A 16,973-nucleotide genomic window follows, 5' to 3' on the forward strand; every position below is an offset into this window, starting at 1 on the left:
CCAAGAAATAGGGCTGAGAAAATAATCAATTTAATCAAATCACACCACAGCACCTGGATAATTAATGAAATTAGGGCTGATGTCGTAAGCAAATCGCTGAGCGACTGACTGCACCAGCGCGATTTCAAAACTGACCTGTCATTTACTTATTACAGGGAAGATGCTACAATGACTTCAAAACGATCTTTTCGAATGGAACCCTACAACTTAAAACCAGCATTTCACAGTGTTCAGCAGCAGCTCCTGCTGCTTATTAAAAGAACCAGCCTTCCAAAATGCGAATTCCAATTTCCCAAATAAAGTGCACACCAATTTATCCTATTGCCAATTTACCTGTGAATCGTAGTTCTATCGTGACGGGTGTAGATACGCTCACATTTCGATCCATTTAACCCTGAATCCACATGGCCGGTGTGGAATCCGTGTCTCTCTCCGAAATCAATAATAAATGAAACATTCAAAAGTGAACAAACTGAATACGCAGCGAAGGCAAAGCAAATACTTGTCTTCCTTCAAAACCATCGCAGGCAATTGGAGAATATACATTCTCTATACACGCCATAATGTTGTATACCTCTATCAAATCTCCCCTCAGTCTTCTACCTCCTCAGGAATAAAGTGCTAACTTATGTAAATTTTCCTTTTAATTCAAAACATTCAGTCCCGGCAATAGCCGTGCAATATTTTTTTCTGCATTCTTTCAATCTTATTTGCATGATTCCTGCAGGTAGTTGAGTCCAACCGCACACAATATTCCAAATTCGACCCCAATAAAGCCTGAAACCACAGCAACGTAACGTCCCAACTCCTGTACTCAGTACTTTGGTCTAGGAAGGCCAACGTGCGAAAAGCTGTTTCTACGACCCTGTCTAACTGTGCCACAACTTCCATTGAATTATGGACCTGCATTCCCAGATTCGTTTATTCGATCGTACTCCTCAATGCCCTATTTCTCATTGTGTCAGACCAACCCTGGCTGGTCCTTCCAAAGTGCAAAATCCAACGCTTGTTTGCTTTAACTCCGATCCGCTATTTTTCAGCCATTTTTCCAGCTGGGCCAGATCCCGCTTCATGCTCCGGTACTCTTCCTCGCTGTGGACTACACCCATTATGTTGTTGTCATCGGCAAATCTACTGATCCAGTTACCGACATTATTATCCAGATCATTGATAAAGATGACAAACAACAACAGGCACAGCAACGATCCCTGGGACACTCCACTCATCACAGGTCCCCAGTCAGAGAGACACCCATCTATTACCACTCTCTAGCTTCCCCAACATAGCCAATGGCTAATCCAATTTACTACCTCATCGTGAAAGACAAACGACATAAACTTTTCGAGCATCCTCCCCTACGGAACCTTGAGAAATTCCTGGCTGAAGTCCCTGTTAGACGGCATCCACTGCCTTGCCTTCCACACCATTCCTGGTATCTACCCCGTAAAGCTCTGTGAGATTGGTCAGACATGACCTGCTACGCACTGGCCCATAATGACTATCGTTAATGTTCCTGTTTATCCAGATACTTTTTGTTATACCCCATGACCAGGGTAGTCTCAACGTCTCATTTCGTAGTTCTTGACGAGTCCTTTCCAAGCAAAACTATCGATATCATGCTGCGGTCGGCACTCACATTTTTGGCCTCTTGTTTTTAAGTTCTCCTGCACTATTACCAGACGTATTGAGAGTAATCTGGAAAAGGAAGCTTTAAATAATTAATCGATTGGACTTAAATAGTGAGATACTGTAGCTAGATAGAGCATAGAGCATAGAATATTACAGCACAGTACAGCCCATCGTCTCACGAGGTTCTGATAGCTTTTCAACTAATTTAAGTTCAAACTAACACATCTCCCTTCATTTGAATCAGAATCAGAACCAGATTTAATATCATCGGGGTATGTGGTGAAATTTGTTAACTTTACTGTAGCAGCGCAATGAAACAGAGTATAAATAAACTTAGAGATAAAAAAAGACATGAGCTGCAGGTGGTGGAGGGGAAGTGTCTGTTCCTGAATCGTTGAGCCTGAGCTTTCCGGCTTTGTATCTCCATCCCGATGGTAACACTGTGTAGAGGGCGTGTCCTGTGGTGGGCAACTTTAATTATGGATGCCACTCTTACAAGAATCACCCCCAGTAATAATGATCAATGAGGAACAGAGAATCTGCATTTGCCAACAAGTAATTTTTATTATTTCAACTAACCAAGCACGTAGGTTCAAACGCCATCTTCACTCCAGGACACTCAATGAACAGTCAATGAAGAGAAAAGATATTACCGGGGAAAGGAGTCGACTCTGGCCAGAGAGACGAGAGATAGAGACTGGGGAGAAAGAGAGCGGGGACAGAGGCAGGAGAGGTAGCGAGAGATAGAGGAGGGTAGAGAAAGACCATGTGGAGGGAGGCCGGGGAAGTCGAGGAATCTGGTGTGTAGAGAGATCGGGGGTTGGTGAAAGATTTTCGATGGGGAGAGAGATCGGAGTCGGGTGTTTGGTGTCGGTAGAAAGCGGGAGGGGAATAGACAGGAGAGAGATAAAGTGCGAGGTGATGCATTTTGTAGGCTCCAGTAAGAGCGGGATGTCTACATTATTGATAAGGCTTTAGGAAAGTTGAGATTTGTTTATAAACCCAAAGATCCACAATGGCACTGGCGATACACGCGACGTATTGCCGACAGCTCGCAAAATGTCTAGATGTATTACAGCTGACCCATTGTCGCTGCCATCTGAAACCCCTAGTTTCCCTTTAAGAAATGTACTGTTGATCTGTCTAAATTAATCGGCAGTTTAACGAGCTGCTGAAGGACTAAGTGGACTTAACTCTCGGTAATACAGGTGCGGCACCTTTCAGCGATCAGCGAAGGTCAGCCATTACCACTGCCGGAAAAGAGGTCGGTTCGGAAGACTTCAAGCCAGACTAAATCGAAGGACGATGAAGCATCCTCTACCCGGCATCTTCTTAGCCAAAGGCCAATGACTTGAAAACAAGATACATTATGTAAGTGAAACATTGCAGTTTCGGAGGGAAATGAGGGGCTGCTGTCTTCTCTGTTTCATGGAAACATGGCTCAGTTCGGTGGAACAGCCGGAAGGATTCTCGATCCACAGTTCGGAGAAGATAAGAAGATATTGTGGTGCTGGGGGTGGGGGGGGGGGGCGGTGGAACGGCGGTGTTGTTTCATGACTAACTCTTCATGCTCTCCGTATATAGCGGTCTTGCCGTACCCTTGTTCTCCCAATCACAACATCCAATTATTGAGTTCTGTCGGTGCTGCTTACCGAGAGGTTCCCCTCATTGATCCGGACGGCACTTCACATACCGCCAGAGCAGATGTTTAGCAAGCATACCATGTACTGAGTGCCGCGACCAGCAAACAAGGAACTGCCTACCCTGAGGACTTTCAAATCATTGCGGGGTTTCTGTGAAGCTTATTTAAAGAATTCTAGGCTTATTTATCATCAGCAAGTCATCCTCTGTACCAGCGGCTCCCGCACACTCGACCACGGTTACAACACGATCAAAAAGCCGAGCATTCCATCCCCAGACCGTATTTCGGGCATTCTGGAGTCTGATTTTCTTTCTCCTACCTCTACCCAGGCGGAGGGTGAGGAACAAAACACCAGATGTATCGGCGACAATGTCGCGGGAATCGGGGGCCGACTATTATATTGTTTCGAGGCGAGGACAGAAACAAAAATGACCCAGGGCTCATAAGAGAATCTAAATGTCACAATCTTTATAAAGACACCGGAGAAAGAGTGTTTCCCGCTGATTCATTCAGAGTCCAGAGTGTTCCTTAACCAGAAGCACTGGGTGAACACGCGGTCTGCAAATTGCTGAGCAATAGATTCGTGACAATATTTATCACATTTATTCATTATTATTCATGTATAGGTTTTGTTTCATATTTTGCTGGTTTGGTAGTTGTCTATTGCTGTAGTCAGAACATTATCAGTTTCCCTGGTGGTCTAGTGGTTAGGATTCGGCGCTCTCACCGCCGCGGCCCGGGTTCGATTCCCGGTCAGCGAATTAAGATATTTCCTGCTGTAATTTAATGTGCTTATTTTAAATTATTTTGTGTATTAACTTGCTTCCACAACAACCCGATTCCTGTCTATGCTTAACCTGCATCCGCCTGATTCAGCACCATAAAACCACAAAATATATGAGCAGAAGATGACATTGAGAAACATATCGCAGGTGCTGTCTCAATAACCATATAACCATATAACAATCACAGCATGGAAAACAGGCCATTCCGGCCCTCCTAGTCCGTGCCGAACTCTTAATCTCACCTAGTCCCACCTACCCGCACTCAGCCCATAACCCTCCACTCCTTTCCTGTCCATATACCTATCCAATTTTACCTTAAATGACACAACTGAACTGGCCTCTACTACTTCTACAGGAAGCTCATTCCACACAGCTATCACTCTCTGAGTAAAGAAATACCCCCTCGTGTTTCCCTTAAACTTTTGCCCCCTAACTCTCAAATCATGTCCTCTCGTTTGAATCTCCCCTACTTTCAATGGAAACAGCCTATTCACGTCAACTCTATCTATCCCTCTCAACATTTTAAATACCTCGATCAAATCCCCCCTCAACCTTCTACGCTCCAATGAATAGAGACCTAACTTGTTCAACCTTTCTCTGTAACTTAAGTGCTGAAACCGAGGTAACATCCTAGTAAATCGTCTCTGCACTCTCTCTAATTTATTGATATCTTTCCTATAATTCGGTGACCAGAACTGTACACAATATTCCAAATTTGGCCTTACCAATGCCTTGTACAATTTTAACATTATATCCCAACTTCTGTACTCAATGCTCTGATTTATAAAGGCCAGCGTTCCAAAAGCCTTCTTCACCACCCTATCTACATGAGACTCCACCTTCAGGGAACTATGCACTGTTATTCCTAGATCTCTCTGTTCCACTGCAATCCTCAATGCCCTAATTTAATGTGCTTATTTTAAATTATTAATTTAAAATTAATAAAACTGGAAATAACTGTGCGAGGTCTTACAGACAATAACTTGCTATCGATACAATGTAGATTTGATCCTCTTCACTCCTCACTGCACCTCAATCCACGCAGAGATGCTGTCTCTGTGTAGAAGAGGGTGACCATACATTTCCCATATTGGACTCTGGTCCTACTCACTCAGTTTACCGACATCACCTTGACTCATCTGCCCGGGGTTATCAGTGCTCAAATCTCAGTGAGTATTGTCAGGACCAGCCGGGTTTATTGCCGTGTGCACAGGGACGGTGAGGGACAGGTACAATGAAACACTTGCAGTATCATTGCAGGCTCGAAAAGACAGACAGTACGCAGAACATAAATTGTACAATTCTGCATCATTAACAAACGGTAGATATCAATCTTGTGCCAGTTTCAGACTTGGAAATGATTCCTCAGGCAAACTGATGACATAGATTGCGAACTATTATATCCACGGGGGAGCATCCAGGCCCAAGAAAGGCTGTTTATTCCTTTTCTTTAAACAGACAGACAACAGAAAGAAGGGCGAGTCTCTAGTCCTCTTCAGCCAGCCCCGGCATTCAATAAGATCAGGCTGGCCCAGACTTTTTCTCAATCCTCCCCCTCCCCATACCGCAGTTGCGAGTCAAAAATCGGTCGGTGTCCCCCAGCAAATCTTCTACCGTCTCCCCAGGTGAGAGGAGATAAACTTCTGTCGCCCGCCTTTATTTCGATGCCCTGACAGCGCCCCCAGCTTCGATCAGAAACATATGGATATGAATGTTATATAATGGGACATTGTTCTGAGTTTTGCTCAATATTGACGGGACTTTGGGGAGGCAGAAGCAGTCAGAGTCTGTGGGAGGGAGCAACTCGGGTGAAACCCTTTCCGCAATTGGATAACACGTTGGATTGACATCTGCATACACGAATGGGAGCTAGGTAGTTGCACGTACTTTGACGAGATTGGTTGATGTCGGACCATGACGCCGCGTCAGTGGCAATTGGCGAGGTTGATTTGACGGAAGGTCAGCGAACCGATTTGCCCATGGCAATAGGCGGGGTCGCTCGCTAGACAAGAGAGCAATGGGGAGTCTGTACAGTGAGGGATATGAAACGGCGAAAGCTTTTCGCGTTCAGAGACCGTGCTGCCCACTTCAGCGAATCAGTCACAATCTCAATCTCCCCTCTCCCAGCCGCGGCTGAACAACATATCTTATTGAATATGGAAATATTTTTATAAGTTGACAATTCAAGTGTTTTCAGCTAACCGAAATTTCACATGGTGGTCATGTCTTAACGGAGCACTGAACCAAAGTCCAGGAACAGATTTGTTTAAAAAATCGCGACTCCTTCATGTCATTTTACCTGTTCGCCCCGACATTTCAGCACCAGTTTACACTCACTCCCCTGTGCTCCACCCGAGCTGTCTTGTAAAGGAAAATCTAATAAACGTCCCACCCCATTCACGCTTCCTTTCACTGAACACGAATATTGATAGCTAACCGTTCGCTTCAACTTGTGAGGAAAGTGTGGGAGTGAGGGAGTGAGATGTGGAGAGAGAGAGAGAGAGAGAGAGGAGAGAGAGAGAGAGAGAGAGAGAGAGAGAGAGAGAGAGAGAGAGAGAGAGAGAGAGAGAGAGAGAGAGAGAGAGAGAGAGAGAGAGAGAGAGAGAGAGAGAGAGAGAGAGAGAGAGAGAGAGAGAATGTGTGTATGGGTGTGTTAGAGAGAGAGGAACATGGATGTGAGGCAGGGGAGAGAGTCACATCGTAGACAGAACAAGGGAGATTTGAAAGGCAGTTAGAGAGAGAGAGTTACACGGCAATTTACCAATTTCATGTTCACTTTCGGCCACTGTTTTCCTCCCAGCGTTTTTTTGACCACCAGAGTAATTCACCTCACCGACAAAACGAAGTGGATCTTTCCGTCCCTTCATTTAAACTCGAACGCTGCAGGACTCGTAAGTATTATCACCGTTTGTACTGAGGAGGAGAAATGGTTCATGCGTTTACACATTGCCCTTCAACAGAGGGAGCAGGAGCACGTTATACTTATTGATGCCATTCTCCCAGTGCCTTCAATTATAAAGGCAATTAACATTAAATTAGTGCCATTAATTCTTAAAATTCCAAAGTTAGTTCTGATTTGGATAGCAAACACGAGGAAATCTGCAGATGCTGGAAATTCAAACAACAACAGACACAAATTTTGTGTGTGAAGTTTGATTTGGACGCGAGGATTCTGCTCAGTGCGATAAATCCCCCGCTGTCGAACGTAAGGAAATACCTTAGTGAACGAAGCGAGGCGCTCTGCATCCGTACAGTTGTAGAACACACCAGCATCAATCGTCCTGTTCCTACTGAAAATCTACTGTTAGACACTGTCCTGACTGTGTGAGGCTGATGACGTGAATTGCCGGACAGCAGGTTGCAATGAGAATATTTAGGCTGCAATTGGTTCGTTCAGTGAGGGCACAAACTGGACAAAAGTGTTTATTTTGAATAAACAGGAATGCAGGAATGTGTGAGGTCATTTACTTCGTTGGGATTAAAATAAAGGATGATCGGTTGCGGTGAGACTGTCAAAGGAAACTGTTCCCGAAACAGACATGGAGAGCCTATGGGTGTATCAGGTATTTTGTAAGGCAACTGCAGATTGTCAACTGAACACATTTGGGGCCAGCGCTCAGACAGCATCCAGGGTGTTAAATTTTATTGGCACACTACACGCTGCTTCTTGTAGTGTGAGCGCTGCGAGCAGGGTTCGAACCTGCGCGGGGAATCCCCATTGGATTTCAAGTCCAACGCCTTAACCACTCGGCCATCGCAGCTCCATCAATATTCAGCACCCTCCGTAGCACTGCACCTGAAGTGAGGGTTGTACTTGATTTATTTTCGGTAACGGAAATGGTGAATCGATCATGCTTTGGGCTTGTCTTGCAGCCAATGGCACAGGTAACATTTCGCTGGTAGAGGAAAGAATAAATTCAATTAAATAACAACAAATTCTGGAAGCAAAGATCACACCGTCTGTAAAAAAAAAAGCTGAAGATGAAAAGAGGATGGCTTCTACAACAGGATAATGATCCTAAACACACCTCAAAATCCACATAGCACTACTTCAAGAGGTACAAGCTGAAGATTTTCCCATGGCCCTCACAATCCCCCGACTTAAACATCAACGAAAATCTGTGGACAGACCTCAAAAGAGCAGTGCATGCAAGATGGCCCAAGCATCTCACAGAGCGAGAAGCCTTTTGCAAGGAAGAATGGACGCATATCCTCCAAACAAAAATTAAAAGACTCTTAGCTGGCTACAGAAAGCCTTTACAAGGTGTGATACTTGCCAAAGGGGGTGTTACTAAGTACTGACCATGCAGGTGGCCCAAACCTTTGCTTCGGCCCCTTTTCCTTTTATCTTATTTTGAAACTGTAAAAGATGGAAATAAAAAAAAAGTAATCTTGCTTAAAATATTACAGAAATGTGTCATCTTTAACTTTATGCCTTTTGGAAATCAGGTCATCTTTTACTCGCTTAGCTGTTGACAGTAACAGAAATTTTGAGCATCGGTGCCCAAATCTTTGTATCCCACCGTATCCTTCCTTCCAATGTGCATCATCGTACCACACGATGATCTATTTGACAAATCTTCTCCCATTCTCCTCAACTGTCTTTGATCTTAAATTTGTTATAATCTTTTGAGTTTTTGAACACTTTGAAGTCAGGCTAACTTTCTTATATTTTCTTTTCTTTAGCCTCCCTTCCTTCTTTCAGAGTGGAGTGACAATCCCAATTTTCCAACCATCAGGATCTATTCTAGAATGTAATGATACGTGAAGGGGTACTATTATTGCCTCGAGAATCTTCAGTTCCCACGTTTAGAACCCTGGGGTGTAGTCCAACTGGTCCCGTTGACATACAGCTTCAGGGCTTTCAGCTTCACAGGCACCTTCTCCAGAGCCATAACATCCACTCTCACTGATGCCCTCTGACACATGTTTCTCGGTGCCATTATGCTGGAGTCTTCCACAGAGCAAAATATTCATTCACTTCGTCCGTCTTTTCTTTTCCCCCCATTACTGCTTCTTCCGCGTCATTTTCCAGCTTTCTGACATCCACTCTCGCATCCCTTTTATTCTTCATATGTCCGAAAAAATGATATTTTCTCTATTATTAGCCATGTAATTTTTCCTCTCATCAAATTTTATTTGCTTTCTTTTGTAACTTGAAAGCATCCCAAACCTCTAGCTTCCCACTAATGCTTGCTATATTATAAGCCCTCACTTTTGCTTTTATGCTGCCTTTACTTTCCAGTATCAGCCACTGTTGCCTCATTCTCCCTATCGAATATTTATTCTTATTTGTGATGCATCTATCCTGCGCCTTTCCAATTGCCCCTAGAACACCAGCCCTGCTGGAGCTGCCGTTAACCCTGCTGGTTCCCCTTTCCAATCGACTTGGCCAGCCCTAGACTTAGGTCGCTGTTGTTTTCTGCGAGTGACATGGTCGAGGACTGTGATCGCCCCTGATTTTTTTTCTCTGCGAATGACGTTGTCGGGAACTGCTATTGCTATTGTGTTTTCATGCGAGTGACGGGGTCGAGGACTGTTATCGTCCCTGACTTTTTTCTGCCAGTGATGTGTTGGGGTACTGCTATTGTCGCTATATTTTTTTTTGCTGCGGAGAGGAGGCATTTTGGGGTTTACGAGATTTGTTTCTTTTCTTTTCTCGTGCCGGGGTTGATGTTTGTCCTTTCATGAAAACCGATGGTCTCTCGGTATTTAATTGCTGTATGGAGCAGACAAATATCAGAGTTGTATTGTACATGCAGGCTTTGAGAATAATATTAACCGTTTGCACCTTTCTCTTCTCCTCACTCGTGCCAATGCAGTTCCACTTACTGCATGGAATACTCATGCGTCTAATTTTAGATTCTCGCTCTCAGACTGCAGGATAAAATCGATCACATTACAATCACTGCCTCTGAAGCAGTCCTGTATACTAATCTACCTGGTCAAAGCACAACACAACACACAATCCGCAACTGCCTTTTCCTAATGGGCTCAACCACAATGTACTCTAAAAAACCATCCAGTAGGCATTCCCAAACTACCTGCATGTGGAGATCCTGCAATGACCATCGTAATATTGCCATTTTCACATGCCTTGTGCATCTCCCGTTGTCATTTGTACTCAAAGTCGACTGCTAGAGGCATGTATATAACTCCCATCCTCTGATCCTTTGTTAACTCTCACTAAGGATTTTTTAAAATTTTCAGTACATCACTATAAATTACAATAATTAAAATAAATATAAATTAAATAAGGGAATTGATAGGGAGAGTTCATGTGTTCATGAGAAATATCTAAACTGAGCAGAAAAAGCGGCTCTTAATAAAAATGTGATTTTCTATTTTCAGACTCCTCTACATCCACCACCCCACGCCACACTCCCCCACTCCCCACCCCCGTGGGTAGAAATATGTAGAGGGCATGTTTGGTCTGGTGAAGGTCCTGAATAATGCACCCAGCCTTCTTTTGGCACCGTATTGAGAACATGATATTGGCGAGGCGTGCCCGTCACTACAGCACTCTGCCCCTTCTTTCCATCCTACGCATTGGAGCCCCGCCCCACTCCAGACTGTGACGCAATGACTGACAATCCTGTCCAGGTACGCCCACAGAAATGCATTTGATTCTTCGACAGCACTCTAAATCTCATTAATGAACAATTATGACGTCTGCACAGTGACCGCGTCAGTATATTGGGACCAGGATGGATCCGCTGAGATGTCCACTCCCAGGAACCTGAAGATATTCACCCAGAAGACCATAAGACCATACGACAAAGGAGCAGAAGTCGACCATTCGGCCCATCGAGGTTACTCCGCCATTTTATCATGAGCTGATCCAAATTCCCCTTTAGTCCCATTCCCCCGCCTTCTCACCATAACCTTTGATGCCCTGACTACTCAGAAACTACTCAATCTCTGCCTTAAATACACCCAGTGACCCGGCCTCCACTGCTGCCTGTGGCAACAAATTCCATAAATTCACCGTTCTGAACCTCCAGTGAGGATTTGCGTTTGTTCACCTGACGCATTCTCCCTGGAGTACAATTAATTCCCTGGTCTTACTAAAATTGATGAGAAGATTGTTGCTTCGACTCCACCCAATCAGCATATCCATCTGATGCTGAGACGCCTATTGGTGTCATTAGAAACGGGATTGCCTGCAGAGTCAACGTAAACGATGTGTTCCTCCAAGTTCCGAGTGCAGCATGGGTAGCAGGGAAAGTCACCGCCTCCTCGATGCTTCACCCGTCCCAGTCATTGCTCAGCGGTACAGTCAACGCAATGGCTTTTCTTCCGGACCACCCGGTGTGAGTGACTGTGAGTAATCAGTCCTTGGTCCTTGCTGAAATCGTTCAGTGTCTACAGAATGGAGCAACGAGTGGCGTCATGGGGAACGACACTCTTCAGAAAGGGTTTGCACATTTCACTGCAAACTCAGGATGGGCTGAGACTGTCACTTTCACGTGATTGGTTTCAGCTTGGTCTGTTGTCAGACATTCCTGGTATTCGTCTCATGGTTGGCTTGTAATTAGTGATCACATCCGCAGCCTCCAAACAGAACACAACCTAGTCGCGGTGTGAAGGCTTGCCTGGCTCAGTAACCTGGAGAGCGAAGGTGGCTGGAGTTAGGAGTTAGTGCTTTGGCTCTTGGTAGGGTCACTCATGCCAAACAAGTCAAATGGCAGAGGGCAGACTGAGAGTGTTCCCCCGCTCCCACAAATTCGAGGGTTCAGCTCAGAGATAACAAGCCGAACTTGTCAAAGAAAAGTTCAATGAATCGAAAATGAAGAGTCCGTCTACATATGAATCCGTCAGTATTTCTGAATCGCTACCCGGGACTTGGCAGGGAATTGTGAAAACCGAGTTGAAGCTACTGACACGATGAATGAATCCCTGAACGTCGCCGACTGACAGGGGTGGAGGATCTTCATCGCTGCCCAGAAAAGCCAGCGGCGAGACTGGCAGTAAGTTATGAAATTAGTCAGCTCCGCCCTGGGACAGGCCTCCGTTGTGTCCAGGACATCTTCATGTAGCGGTGACTCAGAGAGCCGGCGACCGTCATTAAGGACTTCATCACCCAGGACATTCCTCTTCTCACTGTTACCGTCGGGAAGGAGGTACAGAAGCCTAAAGCCACCCACTCAGCGATTCAGGAACCAGTTCTTCCCCTCTGTCATCCAATGTCTAAATGGACATTGAACCTATGAACACTGCATCACTCTTTTATCTGTTTTGCTCTATTTTTAATTTAACAATTTAACATACATACATCTACTCTAATTGAATGTTTGATTTTTATTTCTATATGTATCATGCATTGATTGTACTGCTGCGGTTAATTTAACAGATTTCTCGACATTGGTCCGAGATATTAAACCCGAATCTGATTCTGATTCTGAGGTAAGTTACATCCGTAAGGCAGATGTTCGTGAAGATCAGAACTGAGACTCTCAATCTGGATCAGAAGAAAATGAGTTGAGTGGTAAAATTCCAGCTCTCGAAATCCCAAGCGTTTGGCACAGCAATGTGACCAGTGTGGGCAGTCTCGTTTGTCACCTAATTTCTGCCCGCACCGATTCGAAACCGTATGAAATGTATAAACGGATATTGTATGCAAGTTAGAGGCACATGTGTCCTGGTCGGAAAAAGGGAAGAGGTTAAACTATATAAGTTCACTCGCCAGTTTCTCGTTCTTCCACATTAATGTCTACAGCGCTCATCAACATGCAGACCCATCGTTTTCCAAAGACTGCTGCGCTGTTTCCATTTTACACGTATTTCCACAACAGAGTGTAACAGCAACACAGTCTCCCAACTCCTTCACTGACCTCCTGAGGCCAGCGTGCCGAACACCTTTCCCACACTCTCTCTGCACATGAGACGGGTTTCAGCAAACTATGCCCCTCTCCGACTCTCTCTCCATGCTGATTTGCACTCCCCGGTGCTCTAACCCTCACAGAATAAATACTCAGCTGGTTTGACATTCCAAAATGTGACACCTCAAACTTACCTGCCGTGAAAACTATTTCCAATTCCTTCTTCAGTGTTTCTGTTTGATATAGCCAATTATCTCGAGCGTCAATGCAAAAATCGTGAAGCAAATCTCTGAAAATGTCCAATAACGGGGCTCGTCCGGGATTTGAACCCGGGCCCTCTCGCATATTCTTTTTTCACCCGAAGCGAGAATCATACCTCTAGACCAACGAGCCCGCATTCGCAGATTGCATCGCAATTGAACTCCGAAGCCATTTAAAGTTAATTGGTGGAAAACCGTTGTCCTTTCCGTTGTTAAGAGGAGAGCCTGATGTCGAAATATGTTGGGCCCGTATTGCTTTGAGATTACAAGAGTATTCATTACTTGATTCAGTCAAAATAAGAATATAACGGACCCTGATGTAGAGCAGATCAGAATGCGTTTGCCAATGGAAAGGACCCAATCAAGGGACGCTTGTTTAAAACTTAGTTCCGAGCATATTTTTCTTGCACAGGTGCTGCTGCTCAGCAACTCCCTGCCACGGCGAATGGTGGACTTTGGATAATTACAATTATTTCAGGCCGGCTTCCAAAAGTATTTGCTCCATGAGCAGCGGAGACGTTTGATAAATGGCACACAATAAGAACTGACACCAGGATGAATTTTCACACGTGGACTGTACTCTTTTCCAGAGATACTGCCTGGCCTGCTGAGTTCCTCCAGCATGTTGCGCGTGTTTCGCAAGTTCGTCTCACATTCTGCTGAGTTACTTTGATTATCCTTTCACTGACAAGCATTGTTCCGTCACGTGACCGTCCAACTCATGTCACGTCACCTCCCGAATTTACTATCAAAACTTATCCCTTTTCGGAGCTTCTAAGTCGAAACTCACAAGAGGATTCCCATTCAAACTGTACAACCTATCATCGACATTCCCCCACTCCACGTCGAGTATGATTGCTATCGCCGATGCCATCACCACATTGCTGTTTGGGTAAAAACTGGTATGGAGCTGGAATGAGACAGAGAGTGTAAAGGATAATTCATATCTTCCTGAAAGCCGAGGGGAAAGGAGGAAATCGTGAAAGACAACAGCATGGGGATATTTGCTCAATGACAGAAACTTCCCTTCAGCCGTACTGGGTGAAAAATGAAGAAAACAAAGAACGAAAGGGAGGTAGAATGATGAATTGTCATGGACGGGATTGGAAACTACCTCTCCAGTGGAAACTGTGACTTCAACATAAAGTCTTAAATCACCAATATATCCTAGCCATGGTGGATGATATTGTGGTTAATTTCATTACTGCAGTCAATCAAAGGATTTATGTACTTTCAAGTGTCCGGGGATGGGGTCGGAGAAAAGATTCGTTTTCAGCTTGCTGCTACTGTTTAGAAGGAGGTGTTATTTGTTTTGACAGAGAAGCTGAGAATGGAATGAAATGGACTTGGTGCGAACAGATAGGATTAGTCTAGTTTAGGATTGTGTTCAGAGAAGACGAGATGTTTTGAAAGGTCCTGTCGACGGTGTTCACCACTGTTTTAGTCAACATGACTACTGCCTACGGTGTTGACGGTGTTAACTAATTTTATACAACTACTTTCGCATGTGGTGTAAAAGTCGGATACATTATGGTTGTTTGAAATACGCTCAATAAAGTGATACATCTCACACTTTCACAGTGGGACGGGGCAAGATACGGGAAAACACATTGTCCGCACACTTCAGACTGAACCCTGATATCTCCAACCCTATCAGGCTGTCATCGCTCATCATTCTTCCTTCAAGGGTAGCCACGCTTCCGGTTTCTCTCCTCGTCACTCTCCTTCTACCCTTATCCCCCTCTTGTCTTGCACTTGACACTCGCTCCTTCTCCACCTCTTCCTCTCTCCCGCCTTTCTCCCAGTCTCTCTCTTTCTTCCTGCGCTTCTCTCTTTCGCTCCCCGTGTCTTTCCCCATCTCTACAAGACTCTCTTCCACTAGTCGTTCTTTTCTCCCAGCCTCTTTCCTCTGCTCCCTGTCTCAATCTATAACTCTTTCACCCACTCCCAGTCTCTCTACAACCAACCATTCTCCGCCATTGTCTTTCAAACCAAAGTGTCTGCTTCCTTGACATGTCTTTTCCCTCACGTCTCTAATTCCTTCGCGTTCCCTTACCTCGCTGATCCTCCGTCTCTTGCACGTTTTTATCTCAGTGTCTCTACCCATCTCTCTCTTCCCCGTGTGTCTCCACTCCGCTGTCCACTGTGGTCTCATTCTCCCGTCATTGCCTCCCCCGCGTACGTTTTAGCTCGGACTCCCTCCAAGGCTTGGAAAATGTCGAACACTCCGGATACATGCTGATGGTGTGAAGTTGCTGCACAAACACGTTTATTTGCGGGTAATTCAGTGGAAATTCATAGAACAGTTCGCCAGCGCAGCGAGATATCCGGTGATGTCAATTATTCAACAAATTAATAAATAAAATTTCTAAGTTCTTCTCAGTGGTGGTAGAAAGCTTCTTTCACCTTCTCAGTCTTCAAAGACAAATATCTTTAAAATTAAATCGACTGCATCGCAGGTCACGGGTATGGGGTGGTCAAGTCATTCACTGGCAGAGGCCAGGTTCCTGCCAAACGCCCCATGTGTGCGCTGGAAAATATTGTTCTTCAAACTGTCCTCAGCCCTCGCTAATCTCCCGAGGACACTCTCCCTTTTTGATCACAGGTCTCAGGAATATCGTTGTGGATCTTTTAAAGTGTTTGGAGGAATATGTGTGCAGTGTTATTGTAATACATGTCAGATGTCACTGTTTATTCCATCACTCACACCGCCCGGAATGACTGGAACAAACGAAAGAAAAGAACTGACGTATATTCCCCTTTAATAAAGAAGTGTTCTCCATTTCACCCACCAAAACATACTCCTTCCCTCAATTTCAGAAGCGAATGTGCTCCGTCAAATGTTAAAAAATAAATCGATTTCAAGATGAATGCCAACTTTAAAGGCAACACAGATATAAAAATATCATATTTAAATTGTTCATGCCAGGTATCATGGAAGATAACATGGAAAATTCACATCATATTTAGTTTTAAAGTAAGTAGATTTCAATATCCCTTAAGGAGACAAATTAATAACTCGGTGACAGAGTGAGTAAAAATATTTTAACGTAAGTGTTTGTGTAGTTGGTTGTCACTAATGTGACTGACATGAAAGTTACGCTAATTGCCTCAGTGGAATTGCTCTCACCTCAATAAAAGTCTGCTAAACCGATCACCAGTCCATCTGAGCAGCTGAAACGCTCCGTACAACTGAACGCTGCTTCTGCCGGAATATGGGATATGCGGTGATTTACTACATCGCGGCTACTTTCTATCCCGCACTTGTAGCGGTTGGTGTGCCCGGTAAGATCCCGGAGCTGTTCACTTTATGCATTATGCCGTCGTCTTGCTGATTTATACTTCTGCGTAGTAGCCTACGCCGAAGCTTTCGTAAGTGGCCTGCGCCGTTGTGAGCATTTAAACCTGCAATTCACCGCCAAAACGCTAGTTGGCGATGGGGTTTCAATGGCACCGTGTAGAGTTTCTTCGTGTACTTCAAACAATGGTGACTGAGCGCATCATGTTGGAGTTGGAGCTGATGAATGTTGAGCAAGAGTTACTTTTATTCAAATTACTGCTACGCAGAAAAGAGAGAAAACGTCGGAGTAGATGGTATGTACGACCATTGAAGGGGACTGAAGGGGAGATTGGATCAGCTGATGATGAAATGGCGGTGCAGACCCGATGGGCCGAACGGTCGACCTGCTCCTTTGTCTTACGGTCTTATGGTTATGGCCTTATGGATTGAGGCTGGAGGGTGAATTTCCTGTGCTTGTCCGGCCACTGAGAGACATGGACGAAGAAAGGTATTTCAATTATTTTCGGATGTCGGTAGGTAGATTTGACGATTTGG

General features: G+C 44.7%; 3 non-coding genes across 3 annotated transcripts; 1 reads left to right on the top strand and 2 right to left on the bottom strand.

Moving 5' to 3' along the window:
- The first annotated feature begins 3,960 nt into the window (after positions 1–3,960).
- Positions 3,961–4,032, top strand: trnae-cuc (transfer RNA glutamic acid (anticodon CUC)). The gene has a single exon. It is a non-coding gene; the product is annotated as a tRNA-Glu (tRNA).
- Positions 4,033–7,735: 3,703 nt separating this feature from the next.
- Positions 7,736–7,817, bottom strand: trnas-uga (transfer RNA serine (anticodon UGA)). Its single transcript has one exon. It is a non-coding gene; the product is annotated as a tRNA-Ser (tRNA).
- Positions 7,818–13,186: 5,369 nt separating this feature from the next.
- trnap-cgg (transfer RNA proline (anticodon CGG)) lies at positions 13,187–13,271 on the bottom strand. Its single transcript is given in 2 exon segments — positions 13,187–13,222; positions 13,236–13,271. It is a non-coding gene; the product is annotated as a tRNA-Pro (tRNA).
- Positions 13,272–16,973: the final 3,702 nt, after the last annotated feature.

Source organism: Hemitrygon akajei, unplaced genomic scaffold (genome assembly GCF_048418815.1).
Source record: "Hemitrygon akajei unplaced genomic scaffold, sHemAka1.3 Scf000120, whole genome shotgun sequence".
In the NCBI taxonomy this organism is placed as follows: Eukaryota; Metazoa; Chordata; class Chondrichthyes; order Myliobatiformes; family Dasyatidae; genus Hemitrygon; species Hemitrygon akajei.